The sequence below is a fragment of the Callithrix jacchus genome, chromosome 5, assembly GCF_049354715.1.
Source record: "Callithrix jacchus isolate 240 chromosome 5, calJac240_pri, whole genome shotgun sequence".
Lineage (NCBI taxonomy): Eukaryota > Metazoa > Chordata > Mammalia > Primates > Cebidae > Callithrix > Callithrix jacchus.
This window is the reverse complement of record NC_133506.1, coordinates 108,979,585-109,000,932: the sequence shown is the minus strand read 5'-3', so window position 1 is coordinate 109,000,932 and position 21,348 is coordinate 108,979,585. Positions and strand designations below refer to the sequence as shown.

At 45.5% G+C, this 21,348-nt stretch overlaps 1 protein-coding gene and 1 long non-coding RNA gene across 20 annotated transcripts in view; one reads left to right on the top strand and one right to left on the bottom strand.

Moving 5' to 3' along the window:
• MSI2 (musashi RNA binding protein 2) overlaps positions 1–21,348 on the top strand; it is a 431,033-nt gene that overhangs the window by 83,572 nt on the left and 326,113 nt on the right. The window lies entirely within an intron of this gene.
• On the bottom strand, positions 10,528–20,246 carry LOC144582663 (uncharacterized). Its single transcript, XR_013535851.1, has 2 exons — positions 19,927–20,246; positions 10,528–11,752 (listed from the first exon to the last, which is right to left on the bottom strand). It is a non-coding gene; the product is annotated as an uncharacterized LOC144582663 (long non-coding RNA).

Sequence of the window (21,348 nt, the reverse complement as noted above, 5' to 3'; positions counted from 1 at the left end):
TGAAGACCTTTGGTCTCATGACTCCTGGAAACTTTTCCAGCTTCCCATGGTCTGTGCTCAGGGTGTATTCTGGGCCATGGCCTTCTGGAAAGCCATTTTCCCAGCTGAGATGGATTCCCCAAGGTCCCTGGCCTCCAGTGTGGTGGTGGCCCAGAAGTTTGTCAGTGACTGGGAATGGAATCGATTGCTATGAAGTCATGAGCCTGCCCAAAACTGGGCAGCAGAGGTGTCGGAACTCAGCCCACCTGGGCTCGAGTGTGGGTTCCAGCCCCTCCTAGCTTGTGGACTTTGAGTGATAATGACTAGCGTTTCTTGACCATTTGCCCTAGCTTGGCTTACCTTAACTCCATGATGTCTCACAGTCCTCACAGTGGCCCCTTGAGAAAGCTATAATTCTTACCTTCCTGGGCTTCAAAGAGGCTCCAATCCATGGAGCTAGTAAATGATGGGCCATTGTGCAAGCCCATGGTGTCAGCCTCCAGACACACCTCTTCCCAGCCACTACACCTCACTGCCTTAACCCTGTGCCGTAACTTTTGCCAGTACAGCCAAAGGTTCATTTCCCAGAGCCTCTACTTCCCCATCTGCAGAGTGAAGGGACAGTATCAGCACTGCAGGGCTTTTTGGAGGCTAAAATGAGATGAATCATAATGGATCAAGTCCTGGCACTAACAGGTGTTCTTTCCTTTCTTTTGTCGCCCTGGAACAAAGGGTGGGGCATGAGAAATAGAGGGACCTTGATGTCCTGCCTGGCAGCCTTGATTGTAAAGAGAGCAGGGCCAGGAAGGGAAAATGGAGGGGATCCCCGTATTGTGGCTGTGTCATTTTACCACAGAAGCCTCCCCAGCAATGGCCTGTGTTTCTGGGGGGTGAGGGTGGTGTGACACTGAGAAACGCTCTCAGGTAGATACTTGAGTCTTGATTGGGGTGGAGATTGGGTACTTGACCTTTCAGCTGTGGGGTAGACGTGGAATTGGGCCATGGGGACTGAGCAAGTCCACTCTCTGCCGATTTCCAATGTGCCAGACATTGTCATCAGTGCATCTGAGCCCAGCAGCAGGGAAGCCCAGTCCCTCGTCACTGTTCCCATCTTCGCTGCTACTCCTTGGCTTGAAGCCCTGCCATTCGCACCTGGAGGGAACCTCAGCAGGAATACAGGTTCACTTCCGACCCGGGATCTGCATTGCTCCACCAGTATCCATTCTGTCTTGGGTTGTGCTCAAGTGTGGGTTCATGTGGAGAAATTCAGGTGCTGCCCCAGGGCTGGTGTGAGAGAGCTGCTGGACCTTTCCCCAGCTCTCTTCTTTTAGAACATGGATGATATGAGAGTGGAGAGGCTCCCCAGTCAGAACCAGGACTGGGGTGGGTCAGGGAAGGAGGTCAAATCTGGACAGAGCTGGGAAGGATGTTGGCTGCTCAGTGTGGCCCCAGCATCACCTTGGAGCATGTGGGAAATGCAGAAGCTCAGACTGCACCCAGACCTTGGAGTCAGAATCTGCATCCTATCCAGTTCCCAGTGGTGTGTATACAGAGGGAAAGTCTGAGAAGCACTGCCTTTCACTTCCTTCGGGGCTGAGAAGAACTGGGACGTGCCCTTCTATCTATCTACCCCCTGCATGCATTTAAAAGAAAGGTAATCGTGTATTTAGAAGATTGAAGTGAGTTAAGTGGAACTAAAGTGGGGGAAAGCCAAATGGGCCTGATTGAGAAGTGGGGTCCTCACACCGCCACCTGGCTGGGGACCCTGCACCATTTAAGTCCAGGACATCCCATGTATGACCAGGTTCCTGTTGCCAGTCTGTCGGCCACTCTGCCAAAATGAGCCCTCCTCTTTCACTCCCTGGTACGTTCTGCTGATAACATTACTTTCCTGGAGAGTGTTTGTAGCAAGTGGTAGCTCTAGGTAAATAGCTTTGTTGGCTACGTTTGCTTTTCTTGCTTATATTGTACGCCTTAGTATGTTTTTTCTTGCTTTATTTTTTTGGATAATGGCAAAATCACCACTTGTGGGCACTGCTACAGATAATACAAAAAGCCATTTGAAAAGAGCTTTATGTCAGCACAGAGTACTTGGAATTGAAGACCTCCAGGGATTTGCCTTTATTGCTCATCTTTTCTCTCTCCCTCTTTTTTCTTCCTCTTTCTTTTCTTCCTCTCCCTCTTCCTCCCATCCTTTTTCTCGTTTCTTCCTTCTAACTTGTCATGGAACCACAGTGAGCTACTATCGCCCTATTTTCGGCTGATTTGCATGTTAGAGAGAGCAGAGTAATTGGTGTTTAACCAGAACAAAAGAGGATCTGTTTTCCAAAAGAAAAAGAATTTTTGAAGTAGACCCTATTGCATCTACTGCCTTTGTCTCTCCTCTCATTAGGAATTGAATAGGATGGCCCCGTAATGAGAATGTGGGAGATACGGCTTTAGTTGTGATGCTTTTTGAGCTAATTGGTTTGAAAATTATATTTGATGTGGATCTGGGGGATGTTGGCAAAACACCTCTTTGGGACATGGCCGTCCTGTCTCTCCATCAGCAGGAGGATGGGTAGGAGAGGCGGGCTTGGAACGCTGTTTACCTTCCTAGTTCAATGTTCTGAGAGGCCACCCCTGAGATTTTGATCTTTCTCCAAATCTTCATGTTGGTCTGTGCCAGGATGAAGAAAGCTGGGGAGCACTGGAGGATAAAGTTTAGTAGAAAAGTTTGTAGCTCATGATTTGACTTCTCGTCTATTTTAGCAAAGACATGAAGTTGAAGAATGACTTTCCCTGTTGGTCAGAGGGAGGTCTAAATCTGGACCAGAAAATTGAGAGAGGGTATTAGTTGAAAACTTCCAGACTGTCTGTTCTTCATTTCATATGCAGAGATCACTTTGTCATCTCACAGTTACAGTCTCCTTCTTCTGGAGTTAACCGGCGTGATATCATGTCTTTTTGTGAAAATTAAGTGAATTTTTGAAGACTTTCAGTAATGTTTCAGTGACCACAAAACTATCTTAAAAAATTAGAAACTGAAATACCACTCCATGAACTTTGAAATATTGAAGGGGAAAATGAGTTATAATCACATCACTCTAAATAACAGCTGTTTTTGATTTTAGGGTATTAATATTACCCCGTCTTTTGCCATTATAATTCTTACTTACACACACATTTTGAAATGGTCATTGATTACTTTGGGGATTATGTTTAAGCAAATATTTATTTAATAATACCAGTTAAATCGTTCTGTGACCTTGATTTCTTTTCTGAGGTCACCCAACTTTGCAAAAGTTCAGTAATAATCTTACAAAATCGGATACCAGATTTTTTAAAAAAGAGATACGGTCATCATGACTTCTCTCAGAAAATGTGACTGTAATCGATTTCACTCTCTGTACGCTTGTTTGTTACTTTATCTTTTTGCACAACCTGTGAGGTGGGGAATGGTTAAACCCTCTTGACCCACTTTGCAATGAGGAAATGCAAAGCTTAGGAGGAGGACGTGAGCTGAGATGAGCAAAGTTCTAAGCCAGGAGATGCAGTCCCCAGCTTTATCTACCAAGTCACTGTCTTTCCTTCTCTCCTTTTTGCTTTTTGTTTGTTTGGAGGTAATTTAAAACTTACAGGAACATTTTTAAGGATAAGTTCAAAGAACATCCATATACGCTCCACTCACATATATCCTTTATCAGCATTTTACCCTCTTTGCTCAATCAGCTGCTCTCTTTTTCTCTACTAGGGTTTTGTCCTTGAGTCATTAGGGAATAATTGTACGAGTCGTGACCCTCCACTCCTAAATACATCAGTGTTCCCAATGGGGATATTCCCTTACCAGCTTCAGTCCAGTTATGAACTTCAGAAATTTTGCATTGTTACAGTACTTTTATGTAATCTACCATGTGCATTTCAGTTTTGTCAATTACCCCAATCTGTCTTTTACAGAATTCTTTTTCCATAAAGTACAAGATATAATGGAGGATCAGGCATAACATTTAGGTTTTTTTTTTTTTTTTTTGATGTCTCTTTTGTCTGCTTTAACCTGGAATATTTCCATAGCCTTTCTTTGCCTTTTATGACATTGCCATTTATAAAGAATGCAATTCTCCCCCACTTTTCCCAATAGAACATTCTTGTCTAGTATTTCCTCATGACTGGATTCAAGTTATGCTTTCCTGGCCAGAACACCACGTAAATGTTTCTGTGTCCTTCTCAGGGTGTTGCATCTGGAGCACCTGATGTCCATCGGCCTCTCTTTTGATCACCTGGTCAAGGTGTTATTAGATTTCTCCACTTTGTAGTTATTATGTCTTCTCTTGCAACAAAGAAGCGGTCTGTGGGGCTAGACTTTAAGATGTTCCTTGTTTCCTCTGAGAGCTAGCATTCACTGATGATTCTTGCCTGATCAGATCTTTACAATAATGGTTACAAAATTCCTTTCTGACTCCTACGTCCTGTCTTTGTTTACCACTTGGCCCTTGGCATCTAAGGTAAGCAAGAGCCCTTCCTTCTTACTCATTAATTTTAAAATCTATTTCTTATAGATATGGACTCATGGAGACTTGTATTTCAGTGGCTTATAATCATTAGCATACGTAACAATTTTGGTGCTCAAATTGGCCCCAACTTGAAGTGGAGGCCCTTCATTCTGATTCCCGACAGCATGATCCTGCCCCGGGTTTTTTTTTTTTTCAAGACTTCTTTACTTTCTGGCAAAACAAGATGTTCCAAGCTTATCTTGTGTCTCCCCTGCCCCAAACCTGGAGTTAGTAACTACTCTAAGGAGCTGGGTTCTTGTGGTGGGAGTTGGATTTAGAGACCAAGATATGAGGGTCACTAGAAAGTCTGTACTCATTGGTACTGGAGTGTCTTCGCTTCTAGTCCATTTCGTTGGAGAGTTCTAGGAAACATGAGTGTACACATACACACAGATATGTGGGCATGTCCACGCATCATATGCATACATATTTTGGAAATCATGGGTTCACTGCACACCTCCAATGGCAGCTCATCTGCACAGGGTTCTTTGTTGCTGCCCCTGTTCCCTCTCTGTACCACCCTTCCATGGTCACAAGCCTGGCTCTCAACATCAGCACAGTTACTAGTTTGCTCAATCCTGAATACATTAAAATAGAACCAGAGTGGCTTGCCCACTCTGCTACAGAAGACTGGCCAATTAAAAGGTTTCGGATCTTGTTTGCATTTCTCTCACATCCACCCCCCGCCCCCATCCCATCTAAAGACCGAGGGTGCATAGTTCTGCATAGGTCAGCTGTGTGTTCCTCAGCCGTTTAGTCCCTCTTTTCCCTCCCTCCCACCTGCACTGCGGTTATAGTTTGCTTTCAGTTTCAGGGTTGTCTTCCTCTTCCCTTCCCATCCTGTTAATTTAATTTTATTTAACATGTGGGACAGTAATGTGTGTGTAAAAGGTTCCTGAGAGCGGCCCTACTGCCGTATCTATATCACATTTCCTGTTTCCCTACCCTGAGAGGTAACCAGCCTCGCTCTTTTCTGGTTGGTCTTGTGTTTCTTTTGGTACAGATAAACAGATACATGCATATTCTTATTTCCCCTTCTTTTCTTATATAAAAGGGAATGTAGTATATACTCTTTAAAGCATCTTATTATTTTTAAAAGTTAACTGAAGTCTGGCCAGATGTGGTGGCTCATGCCTGTAATCCCAGCACTTTGGGAAGCTGAGGCGGGTGGATCACTCTGAGGTCAGGAGTTCAAGACCAGCCTGGCCAACATGGTGAAACCCTGGCTCTACTAAAAATAAAACAATTAGCTGGGCATGGTGGTGCATGCCTTTAATCCCAGCAACTCAGGAGGCTGAGGCAGGAGAATCGCTTGAACCCGGGAGGTAGAGGTTGCAGTGAGCTGAGATCATACCTCTGCCCTCCAGCCTGGGTGACAGAGTAGGACTCTGTCTCAATAAATAAATAAAAAAAAAAATAGGCCAGAAGCGGTGGCTCATGCCTATAATCCCAGCACTTTGGGAGGCCGAGGCGGGTGGATCACGAGGTCAAGAGATCGAGACCATCTTGGTCAACAAGGTGAAACCCCGTCTCTACTAAAAATACAAAAAATTAGCTGGGCACGGTGGCGCGTGCCTGTAATCCCAGCTACTCAGGAGGCTGAGGCAGGAGAATTGCCTGAACCCAGGAGGCGGAGGTTGCGGTGAGCCGAGATCGCGCCATTGCACTCCAGCCTGGGTAACAAGAGCGAAACTCCGTCTCAAAAAAAAAAAAAAAAAAAATTAGCTGGGCATGATGGTGCGCGCCTGTAGTCTCAGCTACTCGGGAGGCTGAGGCAGGAGAATTGTTTGAACCCAGAAGGCGGAGGTTGCAGTGAGCCGAGATTGTGCCATTGCACTCCAGCCTGGGTAACAAGAGTGAAACTTAGTCTCAAATAAATAAATAACTAAAGTCTGACGTTATCCCAATTTCCCTAGTTTTTCCTTACTGTCCCTTTTCTATACTAGGACACCATTTACATTTAGTAGTCCTGTTGCCTTAGGCTCCTCTTGGCTGTGACAATCACACCTTATTTTTTGAAATGTATCAATAGATAAGTAGTGGTTGAAGGAGAAGGAGAAAGAGGAAGGTCAAAGGCGAGAGATGAAAAATGGTAGGTCCATGTCCTGCAAATGTTGTTATTTATCACTTCTGTGATTTTCCCCATAGCTTCATGCTACATGTATTATCTTTTTGTTGATTTATTTTATGATCGTAATAACATTTTATAAGGAAACTTTACATCATTATTATAAATGAGAAATCACTTGCTCCCTTGTATTTCTTGAGAATTGCATAGAAATTGCAGCCTTTTTAAAGTTTAAGAAGTTTAACAGTGAAGTAACTCCTTCTCATCCTTATTTTTAACAGGACTTTAGACATGTAAATAACACATGGTAGGGGCCTGATTACTTTCCTAATGAAGATGTAAACCATGAATTCATTGATCCACCACCTTTATCTGATAATGAGCAATAAATTGAGGCCGGGCCTTCTAGGAGTTTGAGAAAGAGCTGAGTCTTATGGATAAATAAAATAAAAATGTGAATAACTGTAGTCCCAGCTGGATGAGTTAAATGCTTTTAAGAACAATAAATATTCTTTTGTTGTTGTTTAAGTCATTAACAGAACATTTTGCAAAGTGTCTTTTTTTATTTTTTATTTTTTTGAGACCCAGGCTGGAACGCAGTGGCATGATCGTGGCTCATTGTAGCCTCATCACTCCTGGGCTCTAGAGATCCTCCCACCTCAGCATCTTGTGTAGCTGGAACTACAGGTGCATGCCACCATCCTTGGCTAACTTTCTATTTTTTGTAGAGATGGGGTTTTGCCATGTTGTCCAGGCTGGTCTCAAACTCCTGAGCTCAAGCAATCCACCTGCCCCGGCCTCCCAAAGTGCTGGGAATACAAGCGTGAGCCACCGTACCCAGCCAAAGTGTACCATTTTCACAAAACCTAAACAAAATAGGTAACCGAACAGAGAAGGCTAAACATATATATATATATATTTGTGTGTGTGCACACTGTAAATTTACCCTGGTTATCTTTAAGGTAATGCCTTCAAGACTGAGGGCTACATCTTAGGCAGATCAAACACATATCAGTTATGCTTATATCTTTTCATAGAGTTCCATATAGAAAATTTCCCAGCTCTCTACTGTAGCAACTTCGTAATTAAGCAGCTATTAGTTAATATTCCTCCTCACCAGTGTTCCTGGAAATGAATTCTAGGAGTCCTGGCCCTTAGGTTGCCACAGATAAGGATGCAGCATGTTTTGGACTAGCACTGTAGAAAGAAGTGGGAATTATCAGAGCAGTGTACCATCTTACCAAGATTTGAATTATGAGACCTGTATTCCTAAATAGCTCTTTTTTAAAATGATCTTAACTAACGTTATTTCAAAATAATGAGTTTGGCATTATAGTGTTACTTTTCAAATTTTAAGTGAAGAAAAGAAACACATTTACCCGTCATCCTGACTGTGGGTCTTGTTGCTTTCCAGCCCCATCCCTGTGTGTTGAAACCTCCCCGTGTAGGCATTGTCGGAGTACAGCTGTACGCGCTCCTGTCTTGAGTTTCTTGCTCAGCATTATGCGTGTTGAAATGCATGGCACTTATACTGGAGTTGTTCTGTCTTCACAGTTGTACATATGATGTTCAGTGAGGTCACTCCCTGGGGTTTCTATCCCGCTGGAAGCAAGGAAATGGAGATTTTGTCCTGGTTTCTCTAGGTAGAGTGGGTTTGTCTCTAGGTTCTCCACAATACCTGCTTCCGTGGAATTGGCTGGAGTTGATGATATTAGCCATTCCTTCTGAAGTCATCTCAGTGATCCTTCAGTCTTTTTCAGGATGTCGGGTTTCCGCATATCTGTTTCTTCTTTCTTATTCAGAAGCTATGCCCTTTGTCAGGCCCTGGGCTGGCTATGGCGATAGAGTGATGAGCAAGATGAGTGCATTTGGTCTCTGCCTCCAGGACCTCACAGGTCATCTGCACAGTTGTGCTGCCAATACCCTTGTGCTATGTTGTGCATCCAGGCTTTCTTAGCTGCTCGTGGATGCACACATTGCAATAGAATTGGAGAGAAGGTGACGTGACTGTAGGAAGACTAGAATCTGCGCTGCCTTCTGAAATGCTAAGTTCTTTGCATGCTTTGGCACCTTCCTAGTGGTACGTGTTGCTTGTGATACATCTCACTACCTATGGTAGTCTAAGGAGGTTGAGGGTAGTTAGACTGGGGGTTGAGTTGGGAGTCACAGGAGACAGGCAGGGAGTGATGGACATCTGGGTTGTCCTTTGGGACATGAGGCTACCACTTAGTTTCAGAAGTTCCAGTGTTTACCCAGGGAAGACGACTTATGTAGTTCGGATATGTGTCTTCTCCAGAGCTCATGTTGAAATGTGATTTGCAGTGTTGGAGGCAGGGCCTAGTGGGAGGTGTTAGATCAAGGGGCAGAGCCCTCAGGAATGACTTAGTGCTATCCCCTTAGTGATGAGTGAGTTCTCACTTGGTGAGTTCTCATGAGAGCTGGTTGTTTAAAAAGCTTGGCATCTCTTCCCTCTCTTTCTTGCTCCCTTTCTTGCCATGTGATACATCAGTTCTCCTCCCCCATGATTAGAAGCTTCCTGAAGCCCTCGCTGGAAGCCAAGCAAGATGCGGGCACCAGGCTCGTACAGCCTGTAGAACTGTGAGCCAAATAAACAGTGTTCTGGCTTCTTAGTTTTCTGTTACTTTCTGAATTAGGAAAGATTTGATATTATTTACACTCATGCCTGTTAACTCTCTGAGCTGCTGCCTGAGCCTTTCATCTCAAAATTGTGGACTGAAATTGTGGATCTCTGGTTTAAAGGCTTCAAGTCCTGGCCAGTAGACCAAGGAGATATTTAGGGGCACTGAGAAGGCTTTTTGAAGTTCCTGAAATCAGAGCAGTCTCAGGTTGCCCTCCTCCATGGTTCTTGCCTAACCACTCTTTTCTTCTGCCTCGAGCTTGGAAGTCTGGGATGAGGACTCCAGGCTCTCGTCCTGGAGCCCTTTCCTCTCCTATTACTGGGATTCTCCTCTGCTCACTGCCCCCTTTGATGGTCACTGCTGCCTGACTCCTGGCCCAACAGCCCAGGGATTTTCTGTGTGCGTGTGTGTGCGCGCACACACACACATATTCTTCCGCCCCTGAGCTCACTAGAGGGAGCATAGGGGAGCAGACCTGGAGAATGAACACTCATCAAAAGCGTGTGGTAAGCCCAAAGGTTCTCCGTTTGTCACAGCTGGGAAGTAACATTTAAATCTTCTTCTTACTTAACATTTATGAGTGATCCTGATGGTGATTACAGAAATATAGGAAAGCTGTCAACATAGGTGTGTGTCCATTATGTATACTGGGGGGGGGGGAAGAAGAGGAAAATTGAAATACTTGAATGATCTGCTTTAGAATTGTGTAATCTGTGTCTAAGTACCATGTCATGAATAATAGTGCTGTGAGTGTGTAAGGACATGAACAGATCACCTTTTATCAGTCTTATGGCAGGACTCATGGTGGTGCACTGCACGTGTGTGCTTCGGTCCAGCCTGTCTGCTCACAACCAGGAGCCACACAGGAGGGAAAGAGAGTTAACACTGGTCCTGGTGAGCTTAGCAAGCAGATAAACTTTGAAATTTTTTCTCCTTGAAGTTTTTTAAAGCCAATTTCAGGAACATATATACTGAAAAACCCAAAGGAGGGGTGAGAGGTGGGAAGCCAAGAAATTATTTTACTCTAAGAATATTCTAGAACGCAGTAGTGTCTGAAAAATCTCTCAAACACATCCTCCTGTGCTGCCCTTTCGGAAGGATTAAAGCATATCTGGTGACTCCAGTAGATGTCATCTGATGGGTTCTTGCTGCCTGGCGCTGTGTGAATTATAAATGAACCATATGGAACCACGTTATATTAAGTAACTTATGTGTTCCAGTGATAGTTATTTAGGTTGTAATCTTCTCAAAATCTGTTGTTAATGACTGGTGTGTTTTCACCTGAGGTTGTAATGCTCCAAAGCCTATTGTTTTTGTTTGTTTGTTTGTTTGAGACAGAGTTTTGCTCTTATTGCTCAGGCTGGAGTGCAATGGCACGATCTTGGCTCACCACGCTCTCTGCCTCCCGGGTTCAAGTGATCCTCCTGCCTCAGCCTCCCAAGTAGCTGGGATTACAGGCATGCGCCACCATGCCCAGCTAATTTTGTATTTTTAGTAGAGATGGGGTTTCTCCATGTTGGTCAGGCTGGTCTTGAACTCCTGACCTCAGGTGATCTGCCTGCCTTGGTCTCCCAAAGTGCTGGGATTACAGGCATGAGCCACCGCTCTCGGCCCCAAAGCCTATCGTTAACAGTGTGTGTGTGTGTGTGTGTTTTCTCATAGAAGGATGTTACCGTGGACCATATTTCAAGGGCTAAAAGCTTTTATTTTTTTGCCTTAGAGTCCAGACACAGTGCTCTGGAATAGCTGTTTTAGGGAGTATGTTTATCTGTCCTACACGAATGCCAATTTTCGGTTTGTCCAAGGAAAGGATGTGTCTGGAAATACTTGGAGTGCTGGATGGCCTCTCCGTGTGATTGGTCTTTGGAGACCGCCCATTGCCTCAGGATAAAGTCCAAGCGCCTTCACTCTGCCTAGAGGGCGGCTGTCCTATGTTCCTCCCTCCTCCCCAGCACCGTCACTTCTCCCTCTTAAAATCCCCCATGCTGAGCCACTGGCAGTGGCCTGATCATATTGGCTGTTTATGCTTCCCTGCCTTTGCACAGGGGACCCCTGGCCGGGAAAGTGCTCACCTCCACCTTGTCAATTCGGCTGAGCACCTCCAGATCCCCTCTTCCTCCTCCTCCTGAGCCCGCTAGGCTGAGCTCCTCTCTATCAGTACCTACAGCACGTTCTAGACTTTTTGTTCGCCACTGTAATCATATCAGCTAGGGTCTCTGTAGGAAACAGACGCCTCATGGAAGGGGGTATTTGAAAAGATTGAACAAGGGGATTGTTTACAGAGGTGCAGACTGGGTTAAAGGTTCAGCAAGGGAGGATGAAACTCCTTAGGGTTATCAGCGATGCTAAGCAGGTACCACCCCTAGGCCTGACGGGGTAAGAGGAGGGAGCAGGTTGGAGTTCAGCTGTTGTTGGAGTTCCCAGCTAGAGCTGTGGCTGAGGAGGAGGAGGGCGGCCCATCAAGCAGGGATCGAGCCATCATTGCCTCAACTTCTCTCTTCCCTCCTTCTCTTGATGGTGTCTTCCATTGGCCAAACCTAACCAGAAACCAGGAGACCATTCTATAGAGGTCAGTCTTGTAAGGCACAAGCAGGGAGGAAAAGAGCAGATGATGGTTCTGTAGGGTCAAGCAGAGAATAACTAGCACACCCACCTTCTCCTGTGTGAACGTAGGCTTCAGTAAGGGCACCAGCCATGTCATTCCGGTATTCCCAGGGCCCATCATAGTGGGGTGCTGGGATTAGGGCTTAGTTTCCCTCCCCAGTTCTCATCAACATCTCCCAGCCACCACAAATAAATATGCCATCTAAGCCAAAACTGATTGCTTGTATAGCTTTAAGACAAATCCTCAACTCTCTGCCCCTTCTCACTTAGAAGGGTGCTACTCTTAAGCCCCTCCTCTACATAAATTCTGGAGCCTCCACCTACCTAGCTCAGTGCCTGATCCAGAGTTTGTGTGCATGGCTGGGTGCAAATGGCTCACACCTGTAACCCCAGCAGTTTGGGAAGCCGAGGTGTGCAGATCATCTGAGGTCAGGAGTTTGAAACCAGCCTGGCCAACATGGTGAAACCTCATCTCCACTAAAAATACAAAAATTAGCTAATCCCAGCTAGTTGGGAGGCTGAGGCAGGAGAATCGCTTGAACCCAGGAAGTGGAGGTTGCAATGAGCCGAGATTGCACCACTGTGATTACACACACACACACACACACACACACACACACACACACACAGAGTTTGTGTGCAGTGTATACTTGATGGAATGAATGAATGAATGGATGAGTGAGACAATGAATGGATGAGAACATATATCATGTGAAGAAGCACTGAGAGGAAGGTGTGATGCAGGTCAGCTTCTCATTCTTTGGCTCCCTTTCATATTCATAAGGTATAGAGGTACTGGATATAAGTCCCAAGAAGGTTGGCCTTTCCTGTCTCTTCCGTTTGCTGTTGACTTCCAGCACAGTGAGTGTCTGCACATAGTAGGCACTCAACAAGTATATGTCACATAGATGAATCTGGATGTTAAGTCATGAACCTGGATGGTTTCTTGTTTAACAGTATACTCTGAGGTTCACCAGTGTGTAAAGTCTTGGGCAACCATCTCTCTTTTGGGACCTAGGACCATTTTGGTATTTTTCTCAAGTAGGAACTCTGTGGCCGCCCTTCCTATTTATTCTTTTGATTTCTGGAACTTAGATGTCTGAATAGAGGACTCTATGTTTGTTCCTTTTAGAAAGGAAGTAGGTGAGGAAATAGAACGCTAAGACCTTGGTGGAAAACAGAACGGAGGTAGATGAAGAGGAGCTCTTAGGGAAGGAGGGTGGAACCCTGATTCCTAAATGGGAACTGGTTTGTTCCGACTCACACACTGAGCAGCTCTGGGTTTCTTCTTGCTGTTCCATGCTCACAAAAGTCTACGACTTTAGGAGGAGATATTGAGGGACCCTGGAAAAAACATAAAGGGAAGGGTCGGGGGATAAATGTCAGCCAGTCCCTGAATAACTGTCACTTTCGGGTTTTGAGTCTTGAAGGAGCCAATTTGTTGCATTTAAGCTTCTTGGTCTCTTCTTGGTCCATGTGGATTTAACTTGGATGGAATCCCCCTGGCTACCAGTTTGCCTTGGCCAGAAGGGCTCCTCCTGGCCTCCTCCTCTGCTGCTTCAGCCCTGCTGGGCACTGAGCAATTTCACAGGGTGCTGTTAAGGATCAGGGTGTGGAGAGCAGGAAATTAGTAATGACTAGACTGGGTGAGGGTGGCTCTTGTAATTTTAAAGAAATGTTTAAAAATTAATTGGTTCTCTGCTCTGCAGCTTTATACTGTTGAAACCAGAAAGAAAAGTCAAGATGGAGAATTTCCCACTGTGACGCCTTTTATTTCTGGAAAGTTGAGTCATTTAATGATGATTTGAATATCAACAGTTCACTGGCCCATCCTTCCCCAGATAGCTCCCAGAAATGTACTCTCCTCCGGAGAAGTACACTTTTCATTCCTTTAGTATTCTGGCAACTCAAGTAGAGCCTGGCCTCCCGTGTTTCCCCAGATCAGTATTGGAGTTGTACTGAGCAAGATGGGAGTGGGTTTTCACATGTGCCCACTGCTCCTGTTTATGTCATCCTTGGACCAACTGTGGGTAGGCGTAGAGCAATGGTTTGGCTGTGACTTCCACATTGGATGGAGGCTTGATTGATCTGATGTGATTCCAGAGTGCTGCTGGGTTTTCTTGGGGTTGTACTAAGGACTTCTATGCCCTGAGGCCACACGGCTAAAGGTGGACTTGGTGCACTGATACATGGTTCAGTAAGGGATAGATAGTGGAGGAGCCCCTAAGACATTTACCTAAGATATGCTAAAGCAGATCATAGACTCTGATTTCCTTTGTTATTTCTTTAGGGAGTAGTTGGTGGAGATGTAGGTGGTGCTAGTAATGCCATTTCTCCTATAGGAGCATTTGCTGAGTCAAAGTATCTATTTCCTCTGGAGGGTCTTTGAATTTAAGAGCTTCCTGTAGATCGAAGATTTAATCTGATTGTTATTTTTTCCCTGAGTCTCAGAACATTAAGAGCAATTTAAGACCCGGTTCTGTTGTCTCCTCATTAATTTTGGTCCTGGAGGATCCAGGGGTTGGACTGACCTATTAAGTCTCCTTTCTCCCCCATGAGTAGTAGTAAGTCTGTCACGGAGATCAGCAAACTCTTTTTGTGTGTGTAAAGGGTCCACAGAGTAAATATTTTAGGCTTTTGGGGGCCAGGATGCAATATTGAGGATTTTGTATAGGTACTTAACATAACAAGAGAGAAAACAAGTTTACAAGGAATTTTTAATGATGAAATTAAAAATATAAGGACGATTATTGAGTACAATGTTTCAAATAAACATTTGCTAATGAGAAGAATGGATATTGTTGGGGGGCATAACATTTGGCTGAACTGGAATTCAAAGTTACTGTTGTCTATTATCAGATCAGTTATAGATGTTCATCAGTAAAACCATTCTTAGTTTGCAGGTAAGAGAAAAACAAGCAGCAGAACTGATGTGGTCCACATGCCGCAGTTTGCCAATCCCTGGTCAGTAGCATAGCTCTGGTGATGTTAGTTTTGGTGTGGAAAGCGTAAGGACATGGAATGGCCCAGGACCCCTTGTTGTTCCTTGAATGACTGGGGAGGTGTTTGAATGCCACAACACTGCAATTTTGTTTATTTAATAAATAGTGGTAGAAAGGCTAGGCAGTAGAGATACAGAAGTGAACAGGATGGGCTGGGTGTGGTGGCTCACGCCTGCAGTCCTAGCACTTTGGGAGGTTGAGGTGGGTGGATCACAAGGTCAGGAGTTTGAGACCAGCCTGGTCAATGTGGTAAAACCCTATCTCTACTAAAAATACTGGGTGTGGTGGCGTGTGCCTGTAATCCCAGCTACTCAGGAGGCTGAGGCAGGAGAATCCTGGGAGACAGAGGTTGCAGTGAGCTGAGATCCTGCTATGTACTCCAGCCTGGTCAACAGAGCGAGACTCCGTCTCGGGGCAGGGGAAGGGGGAGGGGAAGAAGTGAACAGGATGGTCAAGGTCAGTGCCTTAGGAGAGCTTACATTCTAAGATAAATGATAGGTAAATATAAAATTGATTCCAGGTGGGGGAGGGGTGTTTAAGGTCTGTCTGTCTGGGAGGTGATATTTGGGTAGAGATCTGAACTAAGGGCGGGAATAGACACCAGAACTTTAGGTGAGGCAGCAGCAGATGCAATGTCTTGAGGCAGGAGCAGGCTTGATGACTGTGAACCCGCAGGAAATGCAGGTGAGAGCAGAGAAGGTGTGATGAGAAAGGGGCGGGAGAGGAGTTTGAGGAGGGAGGCAGGGGCCACATATGAGGAGCCTGGAAGCTTGTATTAATACAGAGGAGCTTGTGATGGGACATTTTTGGAAGGATTCGAGCAGCCAGAGAATGATGCTGTGTGATTAACTGCTGGAGATGATCTCTCTAGCTGCTAAGCAGAGAGTATGATTCTAGAAGGCAAGAGTGGAGGTGGTTTTATGGGGCCAGAAAACTGAGTGTGGAGTCTGTGAAGTCTGTGACTAGCATACTTTTAAGATTGTCTTCTGTGTCATAAGCCAGGATCCTTTTGGTTTCAAATGACCGCACTCAAAAGAGCCCAAGGAGAAAAGAGCATACCTTGGCCCACATAACTGTAAAGTCCAGGAGTTGCCCTGGCTTTGTCACAGCTGTTTCCAGGGCTCCAGTGATGGCAACATGGCTCTCCTCTGTCCCTCATCTCTCCTCTCCTTTCCTCTGTGGGTTGGCCTCTTTCACTGCATTTGCATGTAAATGTTTTCCATGAGTTGGAGAAGTGGCCGTCAGGATCCTGGATGCACACACGAGCTTGGCAGCTCCCATGGAACAGTACTGCTTTCTTTCAGCATTTGCATATCACTGTCAGGGAAGTTCCATGACTGGCCTTGCTTAGGTCACAGGTCCAGCACTTGGACCAGTCTCTGATTGAGAGTCCTTTGGAACTGTGTAGGTTCTCTGAAGACAGGGGTGCTAAGCAAGACAGAACAGTGTGGGTCCAGTGTTGGTCTGTCCTCTTTAGTCTCCTTTATTTTTCTCTTCCTTTATTGCTTTGGGCCTTTCTGTTAGGGATGCATGCCAAAACTCAAATGGAACCTGTGTCTTTACGCTCCCAGCACAGACTCCTGAAGAATTACAATCACATGCTGATTTCCGTGGTTACCATTGATCAGACCCCGTGATTCTTTTGCTCTGAGGGCTGGGCCAAACCCCCTCCCTTGTTCTGGCAATGCTATTTTGAGAGGCCATGGGGCAGGCAGGGCCTGGCTGGGTTCCAGGTTCTGGCTTGCCTCTTAATAACTTGCTTTGTGACCCTGGATGTGCCACTCAACCTTTCTAAGACTTAGTTTCCTTATCTTTACGTCACTGAGTTGCTGGGTGCATCAACTCAGAGATCCACCAAGTACTTTGAAAGATGTAATGTGGCATTAGATGAAAGCCACTAATTGGCCTTTTAAAAATCTTTTGCTTAGGGAAGAGAATGACGGGGAAAGAAAGATGTTTTATTTAATTCTGGACCTCGCTACCCATACGTAACAAATCGCGCCTCTTTGCATAACCTCTTTTTTGGTAGGCGTGTTTCTTCATTTTTATCTTCTTGAAAACTTTGATGCCCTGGTTGGACTCTTAAGCAGATATGTTTGGGTGGGGACGCCAGCAGGGAGAACCACCCCAGATGAAGACAAGTTGTGTTTTGTCTGTCAGCCAAAAGCACTCTTAGCAATTTGACATAGACATCATTTTAGATTTACAGAGAAGAAAGAACAACACTGTATTGATAAGATTTCAGCAAATCCCCCCTCCCCCAAAGGAAAAAAACCACACAAAACTTAATGCATTGCTCTGTGGTGCTTTGGTTCCTAGTTCCCTAATTAGGCCTGTGGTTTAGCAGAGTGCACCATCTCAATACACAGATGGTTTTTATGTAAAAATTTTTTTTCAAATGTTAATTTCCAGTGACTGATGTTCTATGCCTAAATCATTTTCCATTGTTTATATTTGATAAGAACTGTATTTGAACTGCTCCTTTCTAAGTCGGAGTCTTTTGTAATGGGATTTAACTTACTGGTTTTACAGGTGTATGAAAATGTTAAGCTGTGTATTGTACTTGAGAGTTTGAAAATTCTTACTTGCAGCTAATTTAAGAAAAAAAAATTAAAACAGGTGATTAGCAGCTGCTTTCGGTTTTGAATGTCCTTGCTTTGGGGTTTTGTGTTTGCTTATTCGTGTGCAAATTGGCGTGGTTATTCTGGACCCGTTGAGGCGCTCCAGCATTGCACCTCCCGGGCCAGCTGCCCAGGGCCCATTCAGTAGACCCTTCCCCAGTTTTCGGGGCTGATTTGTTTTCATCTTGTGTGCTGGAGAGCTTGCTCTCTCCCTAATGATTCAGGCTTTCCTGAGAAAACAAAGCAGGCCTGGCCCCGTTTCTCCTTGAGGACAGCCTTGTTCACTGCCACAAAGACCCTGCTTTCTCCCCAAGTAGAGGAACTGCCTCTCGGGGCAGCCAAGAACTGCAGACCCAGGCAGCTGCAGCCCCTGCTTCTGAACTTCTGGCCTCCCGAGTGACAGCTTCTGCATGGTCTTAAGCTCCGGGACCCCCAAGGCCACCCAGAGTCAAGGTCTACCGCCGGTGGGAAAAGCAACATTAGGAAGTTGGGGGTGTGGTGTAGAAGGGGCTGGTTAGAGCTTCTGGCCTTCAGAGCTGGACCCAGCCACTTGAGTTTCATTCAGCAGCACACAGACCCCTCCCCCTGCCCTGCCCTACACCTTGTGCTTTCTTGGCACCGGCGGGTTGTGCCTGCTCAGCCCTGGTCAGTGTGCTTGCCAGGGCGAGGAGAGCTTTCCACAGGCTGCTGCTGCTTACTTATTAACGATGACGCTGGTGGGAGCTGCGCCACCAGCTCCCTATCCAGGCTGTTGTGGCTGCATCCTGTTCATATAAAGGTGAAATCGTGACCTGCCCGACTTGATTTTTCGGTTGAGGGGCTTTTGTGTATGTGTCTTTCTTGATCCAGTAAGAGGATTGTGCTTTCATTCACAAAGATTTGATCAGTAAATAGGAAGAGAAAATACTCAAGGGAGAAATGCTTACTGTTCCGAGGAATAAATTAATCTTGTTCTTATCGGATGAGCGAAGGTGCTCGGTTGTTTCTCTTGACGGAGTCTTGGTTTGCCTTACCTTTGACCTCAGTGACTTCATCATGCAGCCAGGACCCCTGGCAGCCCCATCTCCTCTCTGAGGTCTTGTGGTCACACGCATGCTTTCCTGCTTCTGTCTTGAATCATACTCAGTGAACCCCATAGCTTTGGGGGATGCTATTTGAGGCACCCACACTTGGCAGGCTTGGCTCCCAAGGGGAGTTGCAAAGCTTGCAGTTATAGACCTTGGCAACTGTTTGCCCCTGAAGAAAAGCATCAGTGAAAAATTGAGGGCAGAGGGAAGAAGAGAAAGATCTTTGTGGGTTTCTCTCTCTCTCTCTCTCTCTCTCTCTCTGTGTGTGTGTGTGTGTGTGTGTGTGTGTGTGTGTGTTTATGAACAGCATTTGTACCTGCAAAACCAGAATGACTCCTTCAGGCATTTTTCTCCGGGGTGGTTGCAGTCATGGGCTGAAGTTGGTTGGCGCTTCTAAATATTGCAATGGTGTTTAAGGTTAAGGGCTTGCCAGGTAACACATTGAATGACTCAAGGCTCTGAGGCCAGGCTGTGTGCATTTGAAGGAAGGAAGGAAGCATCTTTTTCTAATTCACGCAAAGGCGTCTTAGGGACTAATGGTGTCCCAGAAAGTCACCTCTAGTATAAGGATCTTTGGGAAAAGTGATATTGGAGAGGGTAGAGTATCAAAGTGATGTATTAGAAAGGTGAATATGGGATGTAGGATCCTAATCATTAATGTTTGGAGGGGGCCTTGGAGATTTGATAAGATCAAAGCTCTCATTGTGCAGATGAAACAGCCCAGTGCGGTTAAAAGACAGAAGGTCACGCGGATTCCATGAAAACCACAAGTACAAGGTTTAAGGAAAATAATTTTAGGACAAATAAAAGAAGTGCTGATTTTCATTGCACTTCTAACAGTTTTATAGAAGTGACTGTACCTGAAGTGTTGCACATGTTGAAAGGTAAATATGGTCAAGAAGATTGTAGATGAAATCAAAGATGAAACGTTGCTAGGGCCTTTTGAGGGGTATTCCTCATACTTAGAGATTGGTTTATAGAGGGCAGCTCTGTTCACCCACAAAGTCTTTTGAGGCCATTGTCAGGCAGAACTTGGGTGGGAGAACGGAAACTTGGGCAGAGCAGGTGCGCAGGCGGCCCTGCCATCCCAGCGGCAGCTGCTGCTGCTTTCTCCAGCCATTCCTGGAGGAATGGTCTTCCATCTTATCTACTCTTCCTGGTTCCCCAAATCCCTTAGGTCCCACTACTTGGGGGGAAGGGGTGGGGCACATCCCTGCTGAGAGCCAGCCCGTCAAGCTGTCCGGGTCTCATGGTGGCACATCTTTGTTCAGTGTGGGCATTTAAATCGTATTATTGAATTCAGCTGCAAGGGAGATAGAATAGGCTGACTGATAGTTAAGAGCATGGGTCTTAAAGTCAGAAAGACGAGGGTTCCACGTCCAGTACCAATGTCTGTAATTCTGGGGCGAAGACTTACGTGTTGGAGTCTCAGTTTCTTCATCTACAAAATGAATGTCCCAGTACTGCTTCCCTGCCAAGGCTGTGTGAGGGAGCCCTGAGTAAACGCTGGTAGTGGCATTATTAGTAGCACTTGATGGCAAAGTTTATGCTCAGTCATGGGTAGACTGGGATGGCATTGCATCTGCCATCCAATGGCTGAGGTCAAATGATGACACCCCAACCCAGAGGGTCCTGGCAGCTATAGCAGGCATTGCTGTTTCCCTTTGGGAAATCCCAGTTGTTGAGGGCCTGGCTGAAACCCTGTGAGCCCTTGGTGACCTTGTTACCATTTCCTTTATGGTTGGCTCACTCTGCTTTCTTTTGTAATAAATATAGTTTTTCATTTCTTTATGAGTATTATTCTATTTGCTGCCTTAGCCTGTTACCCACTATGCTGAGCTCCCCACCCCTTGTGATGTCACTCAGCACCTTTATTTGTGATGCAGGGTACTCTGGGAAACTCTTCACAGGCAACTCAGGGAGCCTGGCCCTCTAGCTTATTCTCACAAAATCCTCAGGTGTCCTGGGGTTTGGCACTAGAGAAGTCCCGTAGACCCTGTGTTCCAGAAAGCTCTGTGCTTTCACACATGGTGAGGGAGTGGCTGCCCTAAGCAGGCAAGGAGGCACTGGGGATTGCACCCATGTTTTGTTATGATGAGGGCTTTAGAAGCCAGATGTCTGCAGCTACTTGGAGCCTGGGTCTTTCTTAGACTACAGTTTTAGGATTTAGGGAAGGAGCTGGGCTGTGGCCACATGCTAGTGCTTGTGTGTTTCATTTGTATATGGGTGGATTTTATACCCTGCCTCACTTCACAGAGGGCTTGAGGCCCCAGGGCATAATGGGTGAAACTTTTTCTCTTGAACAGTTTTGCCTCTTCCTAACTTCTCCGAGCCTCTGAGCTTCAGGAGAGGCTACTCAGCCATTGGTTTAGGGTCCCTCCCCTGCTGAGTAGGGTTTTGGCTTCACTGGGGCTGCCCAAGGGCTCCAAGTTCCACTTTTAGACGCACAGCTGACTTGTCTCTTGTCCCCAGATGCTCTCCTGGCCCATGAGGGCCACAGCATCTCAACTAGTTTAATCTGGTAGCACCGAGGTGGGCACTGTTTCCGAATGTTCATGTGAACCCATGAAGAGAAAATGTTAGAACTAGGTGTTATGCCCATGGAGTGATTTTTCTACAGTTTCTTAGTTCCATTAAATTTTAAAAATATCTTACTGCTTCCACAGAAGAAAAATTTTTAGAATATGGGAAGAGTGAATATAACATTTTGTTCAATATTAAAAGTTAATTTAAGACAGAACCAGAGGCCAAGATGAGCGTCTTCTCTTTTCGTCATTTGCTGATATAATCGACCCTTCATACCTCCATACGACTTAATATTCGTTCAGCAGAGGCTAAT